Source organism: Marmota monax, unplaced genomic scaffold (assembly GCF_021218885.2).
Source record: "Marmota monax isolate L192 unplaced genomic scaffold, Marmota_monax_Labrador192_F-V1.1 WCK01_AAM20220418_F8-fsc00111, whole genome shotgun sequence".
Taxonomy (NCBI): domain Eukaryota; kingdom Metazoa; phylum Chordata; class Mammalia; order Rodentia; family Sciuridae; genus Marmota; species Marmota monax.
In genome coordinates this window covers 1,731,570-1,758,737 of record NW_026695067.1, presented here as the reverse complement: position 1 = coordinate 1,758,737, position 27,168 = coordinate 1,731,570, and the positions used below count along the sequence as shown (strand labels likewise).

Genomic DNA, 27,168 nt, shown 5'->3' with positions numbered 1-27,168 from the left:
TTTTGTTGGATTGTTCCCTTTACCAGTATGAAGTGATCTTTTTTTTTTTTTTTTGTCTCTTCTGATTAATCTTGGTTTGAAGTCTGCTTTGTCAGATATGAAAGTAGCTACTCCTGCTTGTTTTGGTATTCCACTTGCATTGTTTATCAATTTCCATCCTTTTATGTTCACCCTATGGCTATTTTTGCCTGTAAGGCACATCTCTTGCAAACAACATATAGTTGGACCTTATTTTTAAATCTATTCTGCCAGCCTATGTCTTATAATTGGAGAAGTGAAACCATTTGCATTCAATGTTATTATAGTGAGATGTTTACTAATTCTTGCTACTTTGATTTATTTATAATGTTTAATTTAGTTCTGTCTCTCATTTACTTAGTTACTCTTCAAAAGAGATCTGTTCATTGTGAGTTCTGGGGTTTGTTTTTTATTTCTTCTGTGTGGAGTATTTCATTAAGTAAGGTCTAGAGTGCCCATTTAGTTATCACAATTTCTTTTAGTTTCTGATTATCTTGGAAGGTTTTTATTTCCTTTTCAATTTTGAAGGCTAGCTTTGGTGGATATTGCAATATTGGTTGACAGTTATTTTCTTTCAGGACTTGGAACACATCATTCCAAGCCCTTCTGGCATTTAGAGTTTGTGCTAAGAAATTAAAAGTGACTCTGATGCTTTTAACAATATATTCTTGTCCTGCATGTTACATATTTTAATTATAATTTGTTGTGGAGAGGTTCATTTTTGGTCTTGTCTGTTTGGGGTTCTGAATGCCTCCCATACCTGAATGTCCATCTCATTCTCAAGGTTTGGAAATTTTTCTATGATTATTTCCCTGAAGAGGTTATCAATTCCCTTAGATTGCATATCACAAACTTCTTGAATTCAAATGATTCTTAAATTTTGTCTCCATGTTGTCCCAGAATTCTTGTATATTCTAATCATGGTTACTTATTTTCCTTAATGCTGTCTGAATGCTCAAGGCTGGCATTTTGTCTTCTAGCTCTGAGTTTCTGTATTTAGCATGGGTTCCTTTGTTAAAGAAACTTTTAACTAAACATTTTATTTGATTTATTGTGTCTTTCATTTCCAAGATTTCTATTTGTTTTTTTTCAATATTTCTGTCTCTTTATTATTGAATTTCTCATTCATGTCCTATGCTAACTTTTCTCTTAGAATTCATAGGTCATTTTTATAATGATTCTTTTGAATTAATTATTTGATATCTCATCCACTTCAATATCTTTGGGATTAGTTGCTGGTGAATTACAACCATAGGAAGTGTCATGTTCCTTGTTTTTTCATATTTCTTGTATTTATATGTTGGTTTTATGCATCTATTGAGATGGATTTCTTTTCTGCTCTTATTTGTGGGCCTTTTTAGGGCACAGTCTTCACTTGTCAAAGTGTGATTTGGATTGAGACCCCCTCATAGGTGTTGTATCTGCAGACTTTGTGTTAATTCTCTTGTTTTGCTGTACCTGTGAATGTCCATAGGTGGGACTTGGGCGGGGGGGAGGGTCCACCCCTATCTGTTTCTGCTTGGGGCCTGGTTCTTAGTTTGGTTTTTGTCTCTTCTATTTTTTGTATTAAAGTATAGCTGATGATCAAGTGTCATTAATTTGTGTGTACAGCAAGGCATGCTGTCTTTGGTTGAGTTTAGTTCAACAACAGATTCTCAACTTTGTGAACTTGTAGTGTTGTAGTGTCCCTGTAGGCTCTCAGCACCTCACAGAATAGGGCAATCAAACAATAGCAACAACTGATTAAAACAATATGTAGCATTAAAATAAATACCCAATTCCTACTGTGACATCTACAACATTAATTACCACACACACACACACTCACAAAATTTCTTAAAAATAAAATAACAAAAACAAAAACAGGAATGGTGGGTTCAGCAATTGTCCACAGTAAAAATAATAACCATGAACTAGATCTGGCTTTAAAGCAAACAGCAGGTGTCAACTGTGTTATCAACAGCACTAATCATTGTATCAGCATTCATTGTGGGAGCAGGAATTATATAATCCAGTTCTAAAAGATGGTAAAAAAATACAGTTAAGAGAAAATAAAATGTTATAGGAAGGCAGAAAAGAGTTTATGATTTCAAAAGGTGAACAGAGAGAATGCAGAAGATATGTAGAAGTATATGAGGTAGGATGGAGTAGGATGTATAGTTAGTTGACGTTTGTCTACACAGACAAGATCAGTGCAGTCCCAGGGTGGAGCTGCTGTAGAGTTCTATGAACAGAGTTCTAGTAGGTTGGACTAAGGTCTATTGAGGCCTCAGGAGCTTCATTGGGGGCTTTCTGCTCTGGAGAGATTAGATCAACACACCGCTAGGGCCTGGTAGTTGTCAATCTTTGTTGGGAGATTAGATCTCAGAAGCATCTCAAGAATTCTATTAGTGGGGCTAAAGATCCAGTCTTCCACATGCTCTGCTGCAAAGGAATACAATCTTCCAACACTTAGTCTCTGAGTGTATTCATACTTGCCTGTTTAGATTCCCCACCCAATTCATTTGGTCACGTAAGTTTCCAGACTCAAAGAAGAAGCCAGTTGGCCTCCCCTTTGCTTTTCTGCTTTGAATCTGCCTAGGCACAATCTTCTTTGTGCCCATTTCACTACCTTCTGCTAGGTAAATCCTAGGCCACATGGCAGACACTTGCCAGGACAATGTTGCCGCAGTCTGGCTGGGCACAAATGCCGCAGTCTGGCTGGGCACACAATCACGAGCCACCACACAGCTTGTAGATTCAAACAGCAACTCTTTATTCCCGAACTCACACCAGCCGTCTACAATCACGTTCTGGGGAAATCCACGTTCTCTGCCCAAATCACTTTCTCTGCCCAAATCCACTCCCACTGGGCTTCTATCTCCCAAAAATATACTGTCTGAATCCCGTGAGAACTCAAGGGGAACTCAGGCAGCAGGATACGCCCTATTCCCAGCAGGAATAATCTTAAACCTTAAACCTGGAACCTAAACTGGGAACGCCCTAAACCCGATTATCTTAAACCGGGAACACCCTAATCCGCCCTGGTCCTTGAGCAAGGTCACCTACATTCAATGTCACTGCAACATGGGGTACGCTGGCAAGGAAATTGTCATACCTACTTGGCTAATGGCTCCCAGCATCTCCCCCCTTCTGATTAATTAAACAACAAGCAATGTGGCTTAAGGACCGTGCCTGGTAGGTTGTCCAATTCAACATATGGTTCTTACCCGTCATCGGAAAACTGACCTTTAGGCGTCAGCCTCCTGTCTTAGGTTGATACCACTGCAATTGAATCATACCCGTCACTGACTACCGGTCCAGCATACAGCCATACTTGTGGATAGGTCTATGCACCAGTGGGGGGGTGAGGTTCTTTGCCTCACCTCTGTTGGCCCCCAACTTTGGCCTTGGTGCCAGTGGGGGAGTGAGGTTAATGTGGCTTAAGGACCGTGCCTGGTAGGTTGTCCAATTCAACATATGGTTCTTACCCATCATCGGAAAACTGACCTTTAGGCGTCAGCCTCCTGTCTTAGGTTGATACCACTGCAATTGGATCATACCCGTCACTGACTACCGGTCCAGCATATAGCCATTGGCCCCCAAATTTTAGACCATCACTAGCAGAAGGGAGGAGGATACAGAAATGCCACAACACCAAGCCAATTGACGGCTCCTTGGGAAAAATTGCATCACTGGTGACACCATCAGCAAAGATATGCCAGCACTACCACAATTAACATGGGGTGTGCTGGCAAGGAAATAAAAATTGCATCACTGGTGACACCATCAGCAAAGATATGCCAGCATTACCACAATTCGCTGCACCAAACGATAGTTACATAGTCCAGGCAAGTTCTGCAAGCAGTTCAAAGCGGAGGAATCTATCAATATGTCCATTTCCTCCCAAAATCCGTTTCCTCCCAAAGTAAGTTAACTCCTTGATTGAGCATTACTTGTTGAGTTATATTCATTGATGCATCAGTTTATACAGTTTACTGTGATAGCTATCATAGAAGCTGTAGTTTGGTTTTATCTTTGTCTTCACCGGCACTGGGATGAAGATAGGAATTCTGGCAATGATGCTAAAAAGACATTATCCTGAAAAGAATTATTAAATATAATGAAAAGGAAAGGTGAAAGTAAACAAACAGATCTGTTAACCTACTTTAAAAACAATCCTTAACAGCTTTTTACCTAATTTAAATTAGTAAACAAACAGATCTGTTAACCACCTTTAAAAACAATCCTTAACAGCTGTTTACCTAATTTAAATTAAACCATTTAAATCACGTGAATAAAAAAAATAATAATAATTCGGATCCATTTTTTCATGAGCGCTCCTCATATAAGAAATATGGACATACGCACATACAGACATACAACACAAAACACAAGAGTGTACACAAACGTACAACACATAAGAAAATAGTAAAGGCCTTGTAGCTTTACCTGGGTGAAATCTCCATTGCAATGTTTAAAAACTCCACAGTCAATAAATAAAACTGATCAGAAAAACATTAACCTAGGTTTGTATGAGCTCAAAAAATAAAAATAGAACCTTATGATGTGGAAAAATGCAATAATAAAATAGCTATTGAAAAAAGCATCCTGGTTAATCACTGTCGCAGATGTAAGAATGGCCAAGCTGGAGTTCTGGATATCAGCTGTTATGGATTTGAGTCAAATCATCTTCTTTTAGATCTGTAGAAATTGTTTTAGTTAATCTCTCTGGAATCCAAATCGGCTGCTGTTCTCCCTGTGGAAAAACACAAACAGACCCCCGACTCCAGACAATCACTGGGTCAGGACCTTTCCATTGTCCTGTTAGAATATCTTTCCAAAGTACTTTAGGCTTATGTACATTTTTTGGATACATATGCCTTTCCGCAGCACTAAGTCCTGATGAATCCAAATTTAAAAAGTTTAGAGTAAAAAGCGTTATTTTAAGTTTATCTTTGGGGGATATATACCCCCTTCCAATTCCCTCTTTTTGCTTTAATAAGTATGTTTTATTAATTTGATGAGCTCTTTCAACTATGCCTTGTCCCTGTGGATTGTATGGGATTCCTGTTATATGAGTAATACCAAATGATGAGCAAAATTGTTTAAAAGAGGTAGAGGTATAGCCAGGACCATTATCGGTTTTTAACTGTTTAGGAACGCCCACAGTGGCAAAATTTTGTAAGCAATGAGCTATAACATCTTTAGTTTTTTCTCCGGCATGAAGGGAGCCCATCAAAAATCCGGAAGAAGTATCGACTGTAACATGTAAATATTTTAATTTTCCAAATTCTGGCAAGTGTGTGACGTCCATCTGCCAAATATGGTTAGGTATCAGTCCTCTAGGATTGACTCCAAGATTAACTTGTGGTAAAAATGTCACACAATTTTGACATTGTTTTATTATATGTCTGGCTTGTTCCTTAGTTATTTTAAAACACTTTTGTAAAGTATTAGCATTAACAGGGAACCTTTTATGAAAATTTGTAGCTTCTTCAAATGTAGAGAAAATATGTAAGTCATGTGTAGTTTTATCTGCTAAATCATTGCCTAAACTAAGGGCTCCAGGCAATCCTGTATGTGCCCTAATATGTCCTATGAAGAATGGATCTTTTCTGTCCCAGATTAGACTTTGTATAGTGGAAAACAAAGAGAAAACAGTAGAAGAAGGGGAAATCCTACCAGCATCTTCAAGAGATACTATAGCATTAACTACATACTGACTATCAGAAAATAAATTAAATACAGAATCTTTAAACATCAAAAAAGCTTGTAAAACTGCATTAAGCTCTACCTTTTGAGCTGATTGTTTGGGTACTAAAAATGTAAAAGTTTGATCAGGGGTAACTACTGCTGCTGTACCATTATTAGACCCATCAGTGAATATATTTGGTGCATTCATGATAGGTGTTTTTCTTGTCGTTTTAGGAAAAACTACAGGATGCTTAGACCAAAAAGACAACAAAAGATTAGATGGTAAATGATTATCAAATGAAACATTAGATTTACACATGATTATTGCCCAAGTATTTAACTCATTAGCTAACTCATCAATTTGATCCATAGTATATGGAGTAATAATTTTATTGGGAGAAATTCCAAACACTCCCTTCGCTGCTTTTATTCCTTTGAGTATTAATTGTCCTACAGCCTCAGGATACCTAGTAAGAATAGTGTTAGGAGAATAAGATAAATGTATCCACAATAATGGACCTTCTTGCCAAAATACTCCTGTAGGAATATTTTTTGTTGGTAGTACAATAAATAATAAAGGCAAACTTATATCAATTCTATCCAAATGTATGTTTTCCATATATATTTCAATAATTTTTAATGCCTTTCTTGCTTTAGGAGTTAACATGCGGGGTGAATTTGGATCTGATGGACCTTTTAGAATATCAAATAAAGGTCCCAACTCTCCTGTTGGTATACCTAGATAAGGCCTTATCCAATTTATGTCTCCCAATAACTTTTGAAAGTCGTTAAGTGATTTGAGTTGATCTACTCGTATTTGAATTTTTGGTGGACGGACCATGGTTGAGGATAATAGAACTCCTAAATAATTAATTGGAAAATTTAATTGTACTTTATCTATTGCTATCTCTAGATTATAATTTTTTAATAAGTTTGTAAGTGTGGCATAACATTCTAGCAATGTGTTTTTAGCTTTGTGTGCTAATAATACATCATCCATATAGTTAAATATTTGTAGTTCAGGATTTTGATTTCTAAGTGGCTGGATTACTTTGTTAACATAAATTTGACACATAGTTGGGCTGTTAGCCATCCCTTGAGAGAGTACTTTCCATTCATATCTCTGATCAGGACCTTCATGATTCAGTGCAGGGATAGTAAATGCAAAACGTGGACTATCCTCAGGATGAATTGGAATTGAAAAAAAACAATCTTTAATATCTATAGCTAAAACATGCCAAGTTTTTGGCAAAGCAGACAATTGAGGAATCCCTGATTGAGCAGGTCCCATAATAACCATCTCATTATTAATGGCTCTTAAATCTTGCAATAATCTCCATTTACCATATTTCTTTTTGATGACAAAAATGGGAGTATTATGGGGAGATATGGAAGGTTGTATATGTCCTTCCGCTAATTGTTGTTTGACCAGATCATGGGCTACTTGTATCTTTTCTTTAGTCAGGGGCCACTGAGGAACCCACACTGGTCTTTCTGATTTCCAAGTAATTTTGATTGTCTCAGCAGCCCTTTCTGAAAATCCAACCCATGTCTGTCTGTTCCTTGATCTATTTGTACTGGTGCTGCTATACCTTGCCCTTGTTTTCCTAATCTTTTTTTTTTCCTAAAGCCTTGTCTAGCCCTAGTAGTGGGCGCATTAGGATTGATGTTATTTGTTAACATCAAACCTAATTGATCTAGGACATCTCGTCCCCATAAATTTATAGGAAGATGATCCAATACATATGGCTGTATAGTTCCTTCACATCCTTCAGGATCCTTCCAATCTAATATCATAGAACTTCTATGGGGATTAGTCGCCACTCCTAGGCCTCGAAGCGTTTGAGTGGCTTGTTGTAATGGCCAATGTTTTGGCCATTCTTGACGAGATATGATGCTAAGGTCAGCTCCTGTGTCCAGTAGGCCATTAAACTCATGACCTTGAATATTTAGTTTTAGCATTGGGCGAGAATCTAAATTTAAAGACAACATAGCCCAATCTACACCTGTGGAGCCTAATCCCCTGGAACCTCTTTCTACACTATGACTAGGAAATTTATTATGTAGGCTGGGTATTATTAACAACTGTGCTATTCTATCTCCAGGTGAAATTACTGATATACCTCTTGGAGAACTAGCTATAATTTTTATTTCACCTACATAATCGGGATCAATTACCCCAGGACTTATCATAAGTCCTTTTAATGTAGATGAACTACGTCCCAATAATAAGCCTACTGTTCCTTGGGGAAGAGGTCCTTTTACTCCTGTGGGAATGATTTGAGCTCCCATCTCTGGAGTTAATACTGCTCTGGCAGAGGCGCAGATGTCCAACCCTGCGCTCCCTCGGGTTTGTCTGATGAGGGATTTAATGGACAATGTGTCCTGGGCACTACCCTGATGGTGTTGCTGGGTTCCTCCACTGCCCCGTAGATTTGTGGTTGTGGGCCCCGGAGCATTGGGCCCCCCAGTCCGTTTTTTTGCAATGGAGCCTGATGCATTTCTCCACGATATCGTGGATAAATACCTGGTCTTTGTCCGTTTTTTGATAAGGGAGTACCCTCTATGGTGGTTTGAGAACGGCATTCATTAGCCCAATGTCTCCCTCTATGGCATCATGGGCAAATACCCGGTATTCTATTCCTTTGATACCTACTTTTGTTAAACCCTCCTCCTATGGGGCAATTCCTTTTAAAATGTCCTGTTTGTTCACAATCATAGCATGTTTTTGGCCTGGCATCTAAAGCCTGTTGTACTGTAGCTGCCAAGACTTGCCCTTGTTCATTAATATCTCTACATAATTTATGTGTTTAAATCTTCATGTCTCCATGGTCTAATAACCTCTCTGCAGCAACGATTTGCTTGGTCATAAGCCGGTTGTTTTATTAATGGCATTGCTTGTTCTGTATCCCCAAAAATTTTGGCAGCCGTTTGAATTAGCCTATCTACAAAGTCAGCGTAAGGTTCATTAGCTCTCTGTGTTACCTTAGATAGCTGACCTTGTAAGTCTCCATGTCCTTGTAAAGTCTTCCATGCCCTAACTGCGTCTGCAGCAATTTGTGCATATATAGCAGGATCATATTCAATTTGTTGCCGTTGACCCTCATAAGGTCCTTTTCCTAACAACATATCTAGATTTCTTTGAGGGTAACCGGCTGCTGCATTTCGCCTAGCTGTCTCCGTGCAAAATTCCTCATTGGCAACCTTCCATAACAAATATTGTCCTCCATTTAGTACAGATTTACATATGCTAGCCCAATCTGCTGGCGTCATGTCCAAGTTAGTAATGGACTCGACCATGCTTACCGTGAAGGGAGCTTGGGGACCATAGGTTGTTACAGCCTCCTTTAACTGCTTCACTGTTTTAAAATCTAAAGCACGGTGAATTCGCTGTCCTCCTACCTGTTCAAGTACGGGGCATGCTAATCTTTGAGGTCCTGTCTCAGGATCCCATTTATCAACTATGGGGTTTGAGGGCCACTCAGCTGTCTCCATCGGTGGGGCTGTTGGTTGAATTACGCCCTCTTGTGATAAAACGGAGTTAGTAACAGCCTCCTGTTGTGGCCTTTTTCCTAACAACCCCTTTTCCTTTAAATTTTCTTCCTCTGTCTGACTAGCTCGAGAGACCTTCTCTTTTCCTTGATCTAAAATGTCTTTCTCCATGGTCTGAACCTCTAACAATTTACTTAACATCTTTTCGGTTTGTTTTTTACTAATTTCTAATCTACTATAAAGATAACACAACCCAATAAGATAACACAAAACAAAACCGAAACTGAATGAAACAAAAACGGAATAAAAAATCATTGTATCAATTTTCTCTTCCTCAGGGCCGACAAACTTCCAACCTTTAGTCAACCATTTTTTCCAGTTTGCCTGAGAAATTTCTAGGGATAGGCAGCTTGAAACAAAAACAAGATAAATCAAAACAAGAACACACTGTTTTTTTTTGAAATGGTCACCCATTCTTTTGCTCTTCCTCAGGGACGAGCAATTTCACTTACCTCCAAGCTTTAGACGTTCCCCGTATGGGCCACCAAATGCCACAGTCTGGCTGGGCACAAATGCCGCAGTCTGGCTGGGCACACAATCACGAGCCACCACACAGCTTGTAGATTCAAACAGCAACTCTTTATTCCCGAACTCACACCAGCCGTCTACAATCACGTTCTGGGGAAATCCACGTTCTCTGCCCAAATCACTTTCTCTGCCCAAATCCACTCCCACTGGGCTTCTATCTCCCAAAAATATACTGTCTGAATCCCGTGAGAACTCAAGGGGAACTCAGGCAGCAGGATACGCCCTATTCCCAGCAGGAATAATCTTAAACCTTAACCCTGGAACCTAAACTGGGAACGCCCTAAACCCGATTATCTTAAACCGGGAACACCCTAATCTGCCCTGGTCCTTGAGCAAGGTCACCTACATTCAATGTCACTGCAACATGGGGTACGCTGGCAAGGAAATTGTCATACCTACTTGGCTAATGGCTCCCAGCACAATGTGACTGATCTCCTAGCTCCCACAGTGGCTGCTGCAGTGTGACTACCTTGTGATGGCTCTGCCTTAGCTCTCTGTAGCCAGCTGGGAAATGCAGAGTACTTTTCAAGCACCAGTACACAGTGCAACTAAATTGGATCAGTTAAGTTATGGCCTCTTTTCTGATTTCTGCTTTTTCTGTGCCAAATCTGTGTTTCTCCTTATGTTTTCCCTCCCTCTATGGTGAACCAGTGCTGCCTCAGCTACTGGAGCTATAACCAGTTTGACTCTAAAGTACTCTTTCTCCTTTGTTTAATATACCCAATTTTGCAAGTCTCTCAGACACTCTGACTAGACAATATTGAATTTTAGTGAAATCCCTCTATCACCCACCTTAACGAGGATCAATATTTCCGCTGCTTGAAGTTTTTTAAAAAATTATTTATTTATTCTAATTTGTTATACATGGCAGCAGAATGCATTTCAAATCATAGTATATATAGCACAATTTTTTGTGTCTCTGGTTTTACACAAAGTAGTGTCACACCATTCGTGTCTTCATACATATACTTCGGATATTGATATCTTTTTCATTCCGCCATCTTTCCTACCCCCATGCCCGCTCCCTACCACTCCCTCCCCTTTGCCTTATGTAAAGTTCCTCCCTTACTCCCATGCTCCCCTCCATATCCCCATTATATATCAGCATTCACATATCAGAGAAAACATACACACACTTGAAAAAATGGTTTTTGGGGATTGGCGTACTTCACTTAGCATGATAGTCTCCAACTCCATTTATTTATCTGAAGATGCCATGATTTTATTCTCTTTTAATGCTGAGTAATATTCCATTGTGTATATATATACACCACATTTTTTTATCCATTTGTCTACTGAAGTGCATCTAGGTTGGTTCCACAATTTAGCTATTGTGAATTGTGCTGCTATAAACATTGATGTGGCTGTGTCCCTGTAGTATGCTGTTTTTAAGTCCTTTGGGTATAGACAGAGGAGAGGGATAGCTGGGTCAAATGGTGGTTCCAAGTTTTCCAAGGAATCTCCATACTGCTTTCCATATTGGCTGCACCAATTTGCAGTCCCACCAGCAATGTATGAGTGTGCCTTTCCCCCCACATTCTCGCCAATACTTATTGTTGTTTGTGTTCTTAATAGTTGCCATTCTGACTGGAATGAGATGAAATCTTAAGAGTAGTTTTGATTTGCATTTCTCTCATTGCTAGAGATGTTGAACTTTTTTTCATATATTTATTGATTGATTATATATCATCTTCTGAGAGGTATCTGTTCCACTCTATAGCCCATTTATTGATTGGGTTATTATTATTATTATTATTTTTGATGTTAAGATATTTGAGTTCTTGGGCTGGGGATGTGGCTCAAGCGGTAGCGCGCTCGCCTGGCAAGTGTGGGGCGCTGGGTTCGATCCTCAGCATCACATAAAGATGTTGTGTCCGCCGAAACTAAAAAATAAATATTAAAAAGTTTCTCTCTCTCTCTTTCTCTTTCTCTCCCTAAAAAAATGATATTTGAGTTCTTTATATATCCTAGAGACTAGAGATTAGTGCTCTATCTGATGTGTGTGTGGTAAAAATTTGCTCCCATTCTGTAGGCTCACTGATTGTTTCTTTTGTTGAGAAGAAGCTTTTTAGTTTGAATCCATCCCATTTATTCATCCTTAATTTTATTTCTTGCGCTATAGGAGTCTTATTAAGGAAGTTAGTGCCTAATCCAACATGATGAAGATTTGGGCCTCCATTTTCTTCTATTAGGAGCAAGGTCTCTGGTTTAATTCTTAGGTCCTTGATCCACTTTGAGTTAAGTTTTGTGCATAGTAAGAGATAGGCAATTAATTTCATTTTGCTGCATCTGGATTTCCAGTTTTCCCAGCATTGTTTGTGGAAGAGGCTGTCTTTTCTCTAAGATATGTTTTTGGCACCTTTGTCTAATATGAGATAACTGTATTTATGTCTTTGTGTCCTCTATTCTGTACCATTGGTTTAACCAGTCTGTTTTGTTGCCATTAACATGCTGTTTTTTGTTACTATTGCTCTGTAGTATAGTTTAAGATCTGGTATAGTGATGCCACCTGCTTCACTCTTCTTGCTAAGGATTGCTTTAACTATTCTGGGTCTCTTTTTTTTCCAGATGAATTTTATGGCTGCTTTTTCTATTTCTATGAAGAATGTCATTGGATTTTGATTGGAATTGCATTAAATCTGTATAGTGCTTTTGGTAGTCATTTTGACAATATTAATTCTACTTATTCAAGAACAAGGGAAATTTTTCCATCTTCTTAGGTCTTCTTTAATTTTTTTCTTTCATGTTCTATAGTTTTCATTGTAGATGTCTTACACTTTCATTAAGCTGATTCCCAGGTATTTTATTTATTTTTTTGAGGATATTGTAAATGAGGTAGTTGTCCTAGTTTCTTTTTCAGAGGATTTGTCACTGATGTACAGAAATGCCTTTAATTTATGGGTGTTGATTTTTATATCATGCTACTTTGCTGAATTCATTTATTAGTTCTAGAAGTTTTCTGGTGGAATTTTTTGGATCCTCTAGGTGTAGAATCATGTCATTGGCAAATAGTGATAGTTTGAGTTCTTCTTTTCCTATTCATGTCCCTTTAATTTCTTTCATCTCTCTAAATGCTCTGGATAGAGTTTCAAGAACTATGTTAAATAGAAATGGTAAAAGAGGGCATCCCTGTCTTGTTCCAGTTTTTAGAGGGAATGCTTTGAATTTTTCTCCAGTTAGAATGATGTTAGCCTGGGGCTTAGATAGTTTTTACAGTGTTAAGATATGTTCCTGTTATCCCTAGTTTTTCTAGTGTTTTGAACATGAAGCGGAGCTGTATTTTGTCAAACACTTTTTCTGCATCTATTGAGATAATCATCTGATTCTTTTCTTTAAGTCTATTGATGTGATGAATTACATTTATTGATTTCTGAGTGTTGAACCAACTTTGAATCCCTGGGATGAACACCACTTGATTGTGGTGCACTATCTTTTTAATATTTTTTTTGTATTTGATTTGCCAGAATTTTTGCACATTAGAGATATTGGTCTAAAGTTTTCTTTCCTTGTTGTGTCTTTGTCTGGTTTTGGAATCAAGATGATATTGACCTCATATAATGAGTTTGGAAGTGTTCCCTCTTTTTCTATTTCATGTAATAATTTGAGGAGTATTGGTAATTAGTTCTTCTTTGAAGGTCTTATAGAACTCAGCTGTGTATCCATCTGGTCCTGTGCTTTTCTTGGTTGGTAGGCTTCTAATAGTGTCTTCTGTTTCATTGCTTGAAATAGATCTGTTAATCTTGTGTATATCATCCTGATTCCATTTGGGCAAATCATATGACTAGAAATTTGTTGATGCTTTCAATATTTTCTATTTTATTGGAGTGCAAATTTTCAAAATAATTTCTGGTTATCTTCTGTATTTCTGTAGCATCTGTTATGATATTGATATTTCCTTTTTCATCATGTATGTTAGTAATTTGAGTTTTCTCTCTCCTTCTGTTTGTTAGCATGACTAAGGGTCTGTCAATTTTATTTATTTTTTTTAAAGAACCAACTTTTTGTTTTGTCATTTTTTCCCATTGTTTCTATTTCATTGATTTCAGCTTTGATTTTAATTATTTCCTGTCTTCTATTGATTTTGGTGTTGGTTTGTTCTTCTTTTTCTAGGGCTTTGAGATGTAGTGTTAGGTCATTTATTTGTTGACTTTTTCTTTTTTTAAGGAATGAACTCTATGCAATGAACTTCCTTTTACTACTGCCTTCATAGTGTCCCAGAGATTTTTATATGTTGTATCAGTGTTCTCATTTATCTCTAAGAATTTTTAAATCTTATCTTTGATGTCTTTTGCAACCCGTTGTTTATTCAGTAGTATATTATTTAGTCTCTAGGTGTTGGAGTAGCTTCTATTTTTTATTTTATCATTGATTTCTAATTTTATTCCATTATGATCTGATAAAATGCAGGGTAGTATCTCTACTTTTTTGTATTTACTAAGAGTTGCTTTATGGCTTTGTGTATTTTAGAGAAGTTTCCATGTGCTGCTGAGAAGAAAGTGTATTCATTTGTTGATGGATGAAATATCCTATATATGTCTGTTAAGACTAAGCTAGTGATTGTATTATTGAGTTCTATAGTTTCTTTGTTTAGCTCTTGTTTGGATGATCTATCCAGTGGTGAAAGAGATGTGTCAAAGTCACCCAGAATTATTATTTTGTGGTTTATTTGACTTTTGAACTTGAGAAGAGTTTGTTTGATGAATGTAGATGCTCCATGGTTTGGGGCATATATATTTATAATTGTTACATCTTGTTGATATGTGGTTCCCTTAAGCAGTATGAAATGTCCTTTTTTATCCCTTTTGATTAACTTCGGCTTGAAGTCTACTTTATTTGATATGAGGATGGAAACCCTGCTTGTTTATACAGTCCATGTCAGTCTGTGCATGTCTTTTCCTATGAGATGAGTCTCTTGAAGGCAGTTTATTGTTGGGTCTTTTTTAAAATCCAATCTGGCAGTCTATGTCTTTTGATTGGTGAGTTTAGGCCATTAACATTCAGGTTATTATTGAGACATGGTTTGTACTTCTGGTCATTTTTGTTTATTTTTTGGTATTTAACTTGACTTGGTTTCTCCTTTGATTGGTTTTTCCTTTAGTGTAATACCTCCCTTTGCTAATTTTCATTATTGTGTTTCATTTCCTCCTCATGGACTATTTTGCTGTGGATGTTCTTTAGTGCAGGCTTTCTAGTTGTAAATTCTTTTAACTTTTGTTTATCATAGAAGGTTTTTATTTCATCATCAAATCTAAAGCTTAATTTTGCTGGACATAAGATTCTTGGTTGGCATCCATTTTTTTTTCAGATCTCGGTATATGTTGTTCCAGGATCTTCTAGCTTTCAGGGTCTGGGTTAAAAAATCTGCAGATATTCTAATTGGTTTCCTCCTATATGTAATCTGATTCCTTTCTCTTATGGCTTTTAAAATTCTCTCCTTATTCTGTATGCACATTATAATAAAGATTTGCATTATAATGTACCTTGGTGTGGTTCTGTCATGACTTTGTACATTTTATGTCCTGTAAGCCTCTTATATTTGATTTTCCAATTCATTCTTCATGTTTGCAAAATTTTGATATTATTTCATTGAATAGACTGTTCATTCCTTTGGTTTGGAACTCTATGCTTTCCTCTATCCCAATAATTCTTAAATTTTGTCTTTTTTTATGTTATTCCATTATTCTTGAATATTCTGCTCATGGTTTCTTACCGTCTTAACTGTGTGGTCAACATTCTTTTCAAGATTATATATTTTGTCTTCATTGTCTGAGGTCCTGTCTTCCAAGTCATCTAATTTGTTGGTAGTGCTTTCCATTGAGTTTTTAATTTGGTTTATTATTTCTTTCATTTCAAGGATTTCTGTTTTTTTTCCCCCAGAACCTTTATTTTCTTATTGAAGTAATCTTTTGCTTCCTGTATTTGCTTATGTAGCTCTTTTTTGAAATGATCTTTTGTTGCCTGTATTTTCTCTCTTATATCATCCTTTAATTCACAGAACACTTTAATTATGTACATCCTGAATTCCTTTTTTGTCACTCTTCTGTTGTACAGGCCATGGATTCTAATAATGTGGTATCTTGGTTTGTTTGGGGCACTTTCTTCCCTTATTTTTTCATGTTGTTCATGTGTCTTCCCTTCTAGCAGTGTGGATCCAAAGCATTACAGTTTTTACCCTAAAGGCTTATAGTGTCCCTGCAGGGTTCCAGTACCTCTCCTTTAAGGGGGAGAACAATGTTAACAGATCCTAATACAAATAATATACAGCCTTAAACCAAGTAGCTGCTATTAAGAAGTTTACAGTTTTGTCACAATATACAGAAATGGTGAGTTCAATTATTATCTACAATATAAACAGCAGGTCTGCAAAGGGGTCTGCAGTTTCTGATGATGGGCAAAGAGCCAGGGGGGAGGTATAGGATGAGATGTTAAGGATGTAGGAGGTGAAGATATAGTTATTGGATCTTAGAAAGCTTGAAAGAGGAATCTAAAGAAGTTGGTTAGTAGGAGGAGAAGACAGAGAAAGTTATTTTGGGGAGATAAGTAAGTGGAAAAACAATAGAGAGAGTACAAAAAACAAACATAAATATTAAGAAAAATAGGAAATAAAAGAATATACAACACAACTATAATATACTATTCAGACATCCTAGTCCTCAGTAGCCTAATTCATGAAAAGTACTTGGTTTCACAAATGTTAGGAAGTGAGGGCACGAGAAGACAGAGAGAGAGAAAAGAGGAAAAAAAAATCTCCAAGGAAGATACAAGGATTATTTTTGTTGGAGATCAGTGTCTTTCCTGCTTTCCTTCTCATCCATCAGGTGGGGTTGTCTATTGTTTGCTGGTATCTCCACCCTCAGGATGGTGAAGGTTATTAGGGAGGGAGGGTTGGTCTTGGGGGCGGAGCTCCTGCAGGTGGGGTATAGCATGTGCTCCCTGATGGGGGAATGCACCCCAAGGATTTCCTTTGGGCCCTGCTTGTGTGATATTGGTGCCTGGTCTTATTTTTCTCCTTATATCACCTGTAAACCTCACAATTCCTGGTCTCGAATTTAGTTTCTAAACTATCTCACTCACCCTCTCCCTTTCTACTTCCCAGTCAAGAAGGTTTGAGAGCTGCCCAACTGTGGCAGAGAGCTGGTTTTGTATTGGGCAGTTCAGGACCCGCATTTGTGAGGTACAGACTAGCTGCATAGAAGCAAGCACTGTGCTGGGTTAGTGGCTGCCAGGGAGAAGAGGAAGTTGGGGACTACAGGTACCTTGATTTTGCTTCTAAGCCCCAGCCAATGTCCCAAGCTGGGAGTTGCCCCAACTAAAGATGGCGACAAAGGTATCCCAAGAGGGAGGTGGCTGCTTTCAGTAGTGGGGTGTCGGGTAGGGTGGGGCCAGGTGGTGGCATTGGGTGGTGTGATCAGAGATGCAGCTCTTTGGTGTGCAGTGTTGTGGCTGGCGACTATCTCCAGACCCTGTGCATTGTCCCCATGGCAGGCTACCACATGTAGGGGACTATGGCAATGGTTACAGTGTCCCAAGATGGAGGCCACCAGGGAAGCCCCATGTTGGTAGATGGGGGTTCACTCTGGAGTGGCAGAAGAGGTCATGATCGTGGGCAGCGACTGGGTGTCCTGTGGGGGTGCTGATGCTGGTGGTCCTGCTCAGGCACCCAGAGGTCCTGCGTGGGCGAATGGCCTGGAGTTTGCCCTGACGCTGAGGCCTGAAGACCTGCACAAGCACAGAAGCTGTGATTCCTGTGCAGAAGCAGCTGTTGGGGGTCTTCTAATAACTCACAGAGAAATAGTATTCACACTACTTGAATCCCAGCTATTCTCCCCACCCCACCCCCCACCCCCACTTGAATTTTGAGCCATGGAGCAATTAGCAATGCAGTCTTCCTCTAAACTGCCATCTTGAATTCTTTTTTTTTCCCCTTGAGTCAGGATCTTGCTAAATTGCTGAGCCTTACTTTGGACTTGGAATCCTCCTGCCTTAGCCTCCTGAGCTGCTGGGATTACAGGCATGTGTCACCATGCCAGGCACATTTTTACTTCTTCTTTTGAGAAGTGTCTGTTCAGCTCATTTGCCATCTGTTGATTAGATTACCTGTCCTTTTGGTGTACCATTTTTGGGTTCTTTATATATTCTGGATTTTAATCCTCTGTCAGATGAGTAGCTGGCAAAGATTTTCTCCCATTCGGGAGGCCATCTCTTCACTCTTGATTTTTTTTTCTTTTGCTCTGTACAAGGTTATTAATTTGATGTAATCCCATTTGCTGATTCTTGCTTTTGTTTCCTGAGCTACTTGAGGCCTCTTCAGGAAATCATTGCCTATACTTATATCTCAAAGTGTTTCCCCTATATTTTCCTCTAGTGGTTTCAAGGTTTCAGATATTACATTAAGGTCTTTGATTTATTTTTACTTGACTTTTGTATAGGGTGAGAGATAGTGATCTAATTCCAGTCTTCTACAGGTAGAAGTCCTATTTTTCCAACACCATTTGCTGAAGAGGCTATCATTTCTCCAATTTTTGTTTTTGTCTCTTTTATCAAAAATCACATGGCTGTAGAATGCATAGGTTTATTCCTGGGTTCCCTATTCTATTCCATTGGTCTACATGTCTGTTTTATATGCCAATACCATACTGGTTTTGTTACCATTATTCTATAGTATATTTTGAAATCAGGTATTGTGATATCTCCAGAATTGTTCTGTTTGCTAGAATTGCTTTGTCAATTCAGTGTCTTTTGTGTTTCCAAGTGAATTTCAGAGTTTTTTTTTTTCTAGCTAGTTCTATTAAGGATGTCATTGGAAATTAAAAAAAGGATTTCACTGGCATTTTGATGGGAATTGCAATGAATCTGTATATCACTTTTGGTAGTATGGCCATTTTAACAATATTAATTCTCCCAATCCATGAATATGAGATATCTTTCCATCTTCTAGTGTTTTATTCAACTTCTTTTTACTGTGTTTATAATTTTCATTGTGGATGTCTTTCACCTTTTTAGTTGTTTATTCATAGATGTGTGTGTGTGTGTGTACACACACGCTCACACACACACATGAGTCTATTATGAATGGGATTGTTTTCCTTCTTATTTTTTAATCTTTTTTTGATATATATGTGTGTGTGTGTGTGTGGTGCTGGGGATTGAGCCCAGGGCCTTATTCCTTATACATACTAGGCAAGTGCTCTACAACTGAGCTACACCTCCAGCCCTGTTTTCCTGATTTCTTTCTCAGCAAAATAATTGTTGGTATATAGGAAAGCTACCTATATGTTTTTATATGTTGATTTTTGTATCATGCTACTTTGCTGAATTTATTAATTTTAAGAGATTATTGTGGACTCTTTGGGTTTTCTGAGTGTAGAACAATATCATCTGCAAACAGGGATGCTGTATCTTCCTCGTCTCCTGTTTGTATTACTTTTATTTCTTTCTTTTGCTTGATTGCTGTGGCCAAAGTTTCCAACACTATATAGGAATAGACAAATGGTAAGAATGGACACCCTTGTCTTATTCCTGATTTTAGAGGAAATACTTTACTTCCTCCCCCTCCCCCCCCGCATTCAGTATGATGTTGGCAATGGATTTGTTGTGGGTAGCCTTATTATGTTGAGGTATGATCCTAGTTTATCAGGATTTTTATCATGAAGGGATGTGGAATTATTGAAGGTTCTTCTAGCATCTATTGAGATGATGCAGTTTATGTGGTATATTACATTATTGATTTATGCTTCTTGAATCAACTTTATATTCCTGGAATGAAGCCATTTTCAACATGGTGTATGATCTTTTTCATTGATGTTGAATTCAATTTATAAATATCTTATTGAGGATTTTTGCATCTGTGCTCATGAAGATTATTGGCCTATGTTATTGTAACTTGGGATTACAGGTGTGCACTATTGTGTCTGGCAGTCTGTGTCTTTTAATTGGGGAATGCAGACCATTTACACTCTTGGTTGTTGTTGTTATTGTTGTTGTTGTTATTTAAACATCAGGCCCAGTTCTTATTTTTTTAAATATTTTTTTAGTTGTCAATAGACTTTTATTTTATTTGCTTTTATGTGGTGCTGAGAATTGAACCCAGTGCCTCACACATACTAGGCAAGTGCTCTACCACTGAGTTACAACCCCAGTCCTGGTTATTATTGAAATGTTCCAGTTCCTTACATTTTGTTGTTTTTCTTTTGGTTGTTTTGAGAATTTTATATTTTTTTCCCTTTCCCTCATTCATCTTAGGGGTTTGATGATTTACTGAAATAATCAGTAAAGAGAAGAGGCTGTTAAGTCTTAGAGATTTAAAAATGTAGGGTCCCTTCCTATTTTTGATTTGCATAAGTACTCTTCTAGTGCAATTTATTCTTTCCTATGCTTTTGTGGTTGTATTTATCTTGCTTCCTCCTCTGGGCATAGGATTCCTTTGAATATCTTCTGTAGTGCTGATTTAGGGGTCATGAATTCTTTTAGTTTATGCCTATCTTGGAAGGTCTTTATTTCTTTTTTCAATTCTGAAAGATAACTTTGCTGGACATTGTCATCCAGGTTGGCACTTACAGTTTTTTAGGCCTTGAAATGTATCATTCCATTCCTTCTGGCCTTTAGAAGTTCTCAGAAATGTGCTGCTGTTCTTGTGGGTTCGTCTTCATAAGTGAATTGATGCTTCTCTCTTATAACTTTTATTATTCTGTACTTTTGGTATTTTAACTATGATATGTTATAGAGAGGTTCTTTTCTGGTCATGTCTGTTTGAAGTTCTAAGTGTGTCAAGGTTTAGATATGAGGTTTAGATATGAACTCATGTGTGAGACAATGCAAGAAAATTCAGAGGTGAAATGATTAGAGGATGATAGTTATAATCCAGTTAGTAGATTAATCTTCTCATATGGATTAACTGAATGATAACTGAAGGTAGATAGGCTGTGGCTGGAGGAGATGGGTTATAAGATGGGTATAAGCTTTTGGGGCTTATGCTTTGTCCCCATTGAGTGGATCTCTATTATTGCTTTCTGATTCCATGTCCTGAGGTGCTTTCCTGCTCTACACTCTTCCACCATGATGTTCTGCCTCACCTCAGACCCATAGCAATGGAGTTGGCCATCTGTGAACTGACCTCTGAAACCATGAGTGCCAAATGAATTTTTCCTCTTCTAAATTGTTCTTGTCAGGTTTTGGTCACAGTGGTGAAAAAGCTGAATAAAACAAAAATGGTTCTACTATCTGGGTCTCCATATCATTCTCATGATTTGGAACATTTTCTGCCATTATTTCACTGACAGGGGAGAACAAAACAAAATAGAACCAAAAAAAGACAAACACAAGAACAAGAAAAGTCAAATGTTCCTCCTTGATATGATATTTGAAATTGAGATGCTTCTTTCCCAGACCTCTACTTTTGGAATCTGCCAGGTATGGGGTGGGTCATGGGTCTCAACTGCAGTCCAGTGTGTTTCTTCTTACTTCTGAACAAACAAGTTATAGCTTATTTAGGCTGAGTCCCCACTGCATATTTGCCCACTGGCTTAAGCTAAACCAAAGTTGTCCATAGTTGGGACAACTTTAAGAGGACAACTTTAAGAGAGAGCCTACAGAATGGGAAAAAAATCTTTGTCACTTGCACCTTAGATAGAGCACTAATCTCCAGGATATATAAAGAACTCAAAAAACTTAACACCAAAAACAAAACAAATAATCCCATCAATAAATGGGCAAAGGAACTGATCAGACACTTTACAGAAGAAGAAATACAAATGGTCAACAAATATATGAAAAAATGTTCAACATCACTAGCAATTAGAGAAATGCAAATTAAGGCTACACTGAGATTTCATTTCATTGCAATCAGAAAGGCAATTATCAAGAATATAAGTTATAATAAGGGTTGGTGAGGAAGTGGGGAAAAGGCACACTCGTCCATTACTGGTGGGACTGCAAATTGGTGAAACCCCTCTGAAAAGCAGAATGGAGATTTCTCAGAAAACTTGGAATGGAACCAAAATTTATCTGACTCCTCAGCACATACCTAGAGGACTTAAAATCAACATATTATAGTGACATGGCCACATCAATGTTCATAGCAACTCCATTCACAATAGCCAAGCTTTGGAACCAACCTGGGTGCCTTTCAACAGATGAATGGATAAAGAAAATGTGGTATATATACACAATTGAATATTACTCAGCCATAAAACGGGATGAAATTATGGCATTTGACAGGAAATGGATGGAACTGGAGGTTATCATGCTACGTGAAATTATCCAATCCCACCAAACCAAAGGCCAAATGTTCTCTCTGATATGTGGATGCTGACTCTCATAGGTGGTGGTATAGGGGGTAGACAAGAAGAGAAGAGTGGAGGTTCACTGGATTGAACGGGGACAATATGGGGAATAAATGGGGGATGAGAATGGGAAAGGCAATAGAATGAACTGGACACAACTCTCCTATGTTCATGTATGAATACATGACTAGTGTAACTCCACATTATGTACAACCACATGAATGGGAAGTTATACTCCATGTGTATATGATATGTCAAAATACATTCTACTGTCCTGTATAATGAAAGTAAAAAGAAAAAATAAGTAACCCTTTTCCCCATATTTTTATATTTTTTCCTTCTGTGACTTCCATAATGCAATCATTTGTTCACTTGATGTTGTCTCATGAGTCCCTTGATGGCTGTCTTGACTCCTTTTAATTTCTTTTCTTTTTCCTCTGACTGAGTGATTTCAAAAAGACCTATCTTCAAGTTCACAGATTCTTTTATTTTGCTTGCCCTATTCTTCTATTAAAGCTTTTGATTGTATTTTTAATTTTGTTATTTTTTTCAGCTCCAAGATTTCTGTTTGCTTCTTCTTTTATGGCATTTATCTCCATTGAATTCCTCATTCAGGTAATGAATTTTTTCCCTAACATCACTGAATTGTCTATTTGTATATAGCTAAGTTTTCTTAAGATCATAATTTTGAATAATTTTACAGGTGATTAATACATTTCCATTTCTTTGGGGTTAGGTTTTTTTTGTTTTTTTTTTTTTTAAATTATTATGTTCCAATAATGTGCTGTAACATTTCCTTGCTTTTTCATGTTCTTGTGGCCCTGCATTGATCTTAATGAATTTTTTGCTACTGTCACCTCTTCAAACTTAAGACTGGTTTTCAAGATTTTTACCTGGGGATGGGCCTGAGGATGCTGTTTGGGCAGTGTACAGTGGTTCTGGTTCTATGTGGGCACAGTGGTATGACCTCCATGCAGCTTCTTCAGTTGTCATCAATTTAGCTGTGACTGGTTGCCTCAGCCTGTGTGGGTGCCAGATGTTTGTGGCACTGATAGTGGCTGCAAAGTTGTTTAGGGCAAGAGCTTTAGGAATCTTCCTGTTCTTGTCTTCTTCATAGTGGAGAGTCTTTGATGAGGTGATCTCTCTTAGTTAGGGTCTTACATATCTCACAGGCACCCACAAACAGCACTGGGATTCAGGACACAGGTGCATATGGTGACTGTGGAGCCAGATTCCTAGGATCATGGCCTTGCAAAACTACCATATAACCTGAATTGTAGGGTCATTCTCCAATACATGAGTGAATGCAGTTCTGCTATGCCAGGATTTGTTTTTTTGAAGCATACTATGGCAGCTCAGGCTCAGGGGGCTGGGATACAGTTATGGTTCTGATTCTGGGTGGTAAGAGGACAAACTGGCATGGCTCCAAAGAAGAAGTGTTTCTGAGGCCCAGGCCTTAGGGACCAGGGAACAGCTATAATTTGGGACCCAGAACCAGTAGACCACAATGGCAGCTCCCACTTCAGGATGAGGTACTCTGCAGTTGAGACTCTGGATCCTGGGGTAGTGAGATACAGCAGTAGCCCAGCTCTGTGAGGCTTGGAGCAGCAGTAGCAAGGACCAAGGAATGGCAATATGTCTGGGGGTACAGGAAAATAGCACAGCAATGACTTCACTTCCCACAGAGGGAAGTGTCTCAGCAGCTTGGTCTGTTAGGGGCTAGTCTAGTTCTGGCTAGTATGGAAGAACATCATACTAGTTCAGCCAAGATTCTGATTCCCTGGCATGTGAGGCACCATATCTCCTTGGCTTCAGAAAGTGTGACTACATGGGTCTATGGAACCTCTGGATACTTGTGATTGAGACCCTGCATTAGCTATTATGCTGAAAGATGAAGCTGCTTCTGTGCCAGAGGCTTGGAGTTCATAGGGGATGGCTGCTGCCTCACTTGTGACACAAGGGAGTGTGTCTGCTCCACATGCAGGTGGCTTGAGATTCCTGGCTAGTGGTGTGCTGCCTCAGCTTTGGCACTAGGGATATGACTACTCTAGTAGTCTGAGACTCTGGCTCTTTAGGGATGGGTACCACTTCAGCTCAGCCATAGGGGCACAGTGCATCAGTGAACTGGGAGAGGAGGATGGAGCAATTCTGGTGTAGCTTGCCCTAGGGGCAATAGCTCTGTTTAGGGATCATGTGCTATCTGGTGGGAGTGGTTCCGTGGAACCTCAGGATGAAGAGGTGCAATGGCTATTTTCACTTGGAGCAGGACATAGTCTAGGAGTATCTCTGTTTCCCAGATGGTGAAACTCAGAAGCAGCGCAGGAAGTTGAGCATAGTATCAGTGCCTTCTCTGGAAGCAGCTCAGAATGTGGCCTCAGGGAAACTCCCACAGTAGTGAAGACACTTGATGTCTGTGGTGGTGATGGGGCTGTTGGGGTCCTTTGCCTTGCCTTTTCTGCTGCAGGTTGAAATCCCACCTAGTTTGTGGCTGACTCTGACTGGGGGAATGGGTTGGTAGAGGCAAAGCGTGTTTCTTCCCTTCTATATATGGCTATCCTGGGTTTCTGTGCTCTGCAAGATTTCTGCTACATCTTTGCTATTCTCCACTGCTTTCCTTTAGTTATTTTGGTTGAAATGTAGTTTATTGATTGCTTTGGGGTTTTTGTTGGAGGCAAGAATTGTAGGAGTGTCTGGTCCCCCATCTTGCTGACGTGCGCCCCAATGTGAATTCTTCACTTACCAAAGTTTAATGTTAATCAGTACTTTCCCTCTCCTCCCAGAAAACAAAAGGACCTTTGGACTCATTTCATCTATCCCTTCCAGCTTTTGTATTTTTGTTTTCAGATATTTAATGCTATGTGTATGTTAATTAAACCCAAAGGATAGTATCATTTTTATATAGTGCTCAGTTAAATATACCACGACATTTACTGTTGGTTTTTGTTTTTGTTTTGTTTTGTTTTGTTTTTTGCCTTCACTTCTTTTTACATCTTAAACTTTTTAGCTAGGATCATTTTCCTTTATTCTAGTTATCATTTAGAGTTTACTTTAATGAAGCAATTTTAGCTCAACCTCTTTTTTTTCAGTTTCAGTTTATCCCCAAAGTTAAATTTTTGAAAAGTAAATCTGCTATGAACATTTGTGTATTAATCTTTGAACATATATTTTCATTTCTTCTAGGTAATTTGCTAGGAGGAGAATTGCTGCATTGTATGACAAATATATGTTTAAATTTTTAAGAAACTGCCACACTTTTCCAAAGTGGCTGTATCAGCTTACATTTCTGTTAGTAGTAGCAAGCTCTTAGTTTCTGTATATCCTTGCCAACATTGTATTATCAGTATTTTTTATTATATCTGTTCTAATAGGTATGTAGTGGTGTGTTATTAGCGTTTTAATTTCAGTTCCCCTAATAATGAATGATTTTGAACATCTTTTCATGGGTTTATTAGTCATTTATTTATCTTGTTTGGTGGAAGAGATTACAGGTGTGCACCACTGTGCCCAGCTAGATATAAACCTAGTGCTTTTAAGTGTAAACTAAACGTTGACTCTAGGAGGTCTTCATCATCTCTAGGTGCTTCATCCATGAGTTTTTATTGGTATAATTTAGGGTCCCCAAGAAAGAATATAGAAATTGCCCTTTAAAGTTGCAAATATCTCTAGCCCTCTTATAAGTTGAGGATTAATCATGCCTTGAAGAAAGAGGGGGAAAAAAAGAGAATGTCTTAAAAAAGATAACTCTCTTCTTCAAATTCGCCTGCTTTTCAATTTTTTTCCTTTTTTTAAAAAATATGCTTTATTTTTTTAAGAGAGAGAGAGAGAATTTTTTAATATTTATTTTTTAGTTTTCAGTGGACACAACATCTTTAGTTTATTTTTATGTGGTGTGGAGGATCGAACCCAGTGCCCCGTGCATGCCAGGCGAGCGTGCTACCACTTGAGCCGCATCCCCAGCCCAAAAAAATATGCTTTATTTTTAAGAGCAGTTTTAGGTTCACAACAAAATTGGCTGGAAAGTACAGAGTTCTTATAAATCTCCTGCCTCTGCATATTCACATTCCTCCCCACAGCTACCAACATCCCATTGACACATGATTATCCAAGTCCATAATTTACATTAGTATTCACCTTTGGCATTGTATATTCTATGGGTTTTTTCAAATGTATAATGACATTTGCCTCCCATTATAGTATCATAAAAAGACTTTTACTCTCCTAAATATCCTCTGTTCCACTTATTCATCCCTCCCTTCCCTTTAACCTATGGCAACCATTGATCATTTACTGTCTTTTTTTCTCACTAATTTGTCTTTTCTGATTGTAATCATACAGCCTATAGACTTTTCAGATTTCTTTTTTCATTTAGTAAAATGTATTTAAGGGTCTTCCCTGTCTTTTCATGGTTTAATAGTTTATTTCTTTTTACTGCTGAATAATATTCCATTGTCTGATGTTCCACATTACCTACTGAAAGACGTCTTGATTGCTTCCATGTTTTGACAATTATAAATAAAGGTGCTATAAATATTTGGGTGCAGATTTTTCTGTGGGAATAATTTTTCAACTCCTTTGGGTAAATACCAAGGAGTGCAATTACTGGGTTGTATGGGTGAGTATGTTTAATTTTGTAAGAAACTGCCAGGCTTGCATTCCCACTCTCAAGTGGAAATTCCTTTGGTCCTCCATCTTCCCCAGAATTGGCTGTTGCCAGGGTTTTGGATTTTGTCTATTTCTTTTTATTTTTTGAGAGAGATGAGAGAGAGAGAGAGAGAGAGAGAGAGAGAGAGAGAGAGAGAGAGAGAGAATATGAATGAGAATTCTTCCAATATTTATTCTTTTTAGTTTTCGGCGGACACAACATCTTTGTTTGTATGTGGTGCTGAGGATCGAACCTGGGCCGCACGCATGCCAGGCAAGTGCGCCACTGCTTGAGCCACCTCCCCAGCCCGATTTTGTCTATTTCTAATAGGTCTATAGTGCAATCTCATTGTTTAAATTTTCCCTGATGACATATGCTGTGGAGCATCTTTTCAGGCACTTATTTTTCATTTGTCTATCTTTTTTTGATGATGTGTCTATTTGAATAAAGTCTTTTACTCATTTAAAAAGA

The 27,168-nt window shown here is 38.1% G+C and overlaps 1 protein-coding gene across 35 annotated transcripts in view; it reads left to right on the top strand.

Moving 5' to 3' along the window:
• The window catches only part of Nrg4 (neuregulin 4), a 202,647-nt gene that overhangs the window by 27,364 nt on the left and 148,115 nt on the right, over nucleotides 1–27,168 (top strand). For 29 of the 35 annotated variants that reach the window (XR_009225257.1, XR_009225256.1, XM_058573787.1 and 26 more), the window contains one exon: nucleotides 22,609–22,670. The exons of the other annotated variants lie outside the window; for them this stretch is intronic. The gene's annotated coding sequence lies outside the window, so the exon portion shown is untranslated. The remainder of the gene's footprint in view (nucleotides 1–22,608; nucleotides 22,671–27,168) is intronic. 35 annotated transcript variants of the gene reach the window in all.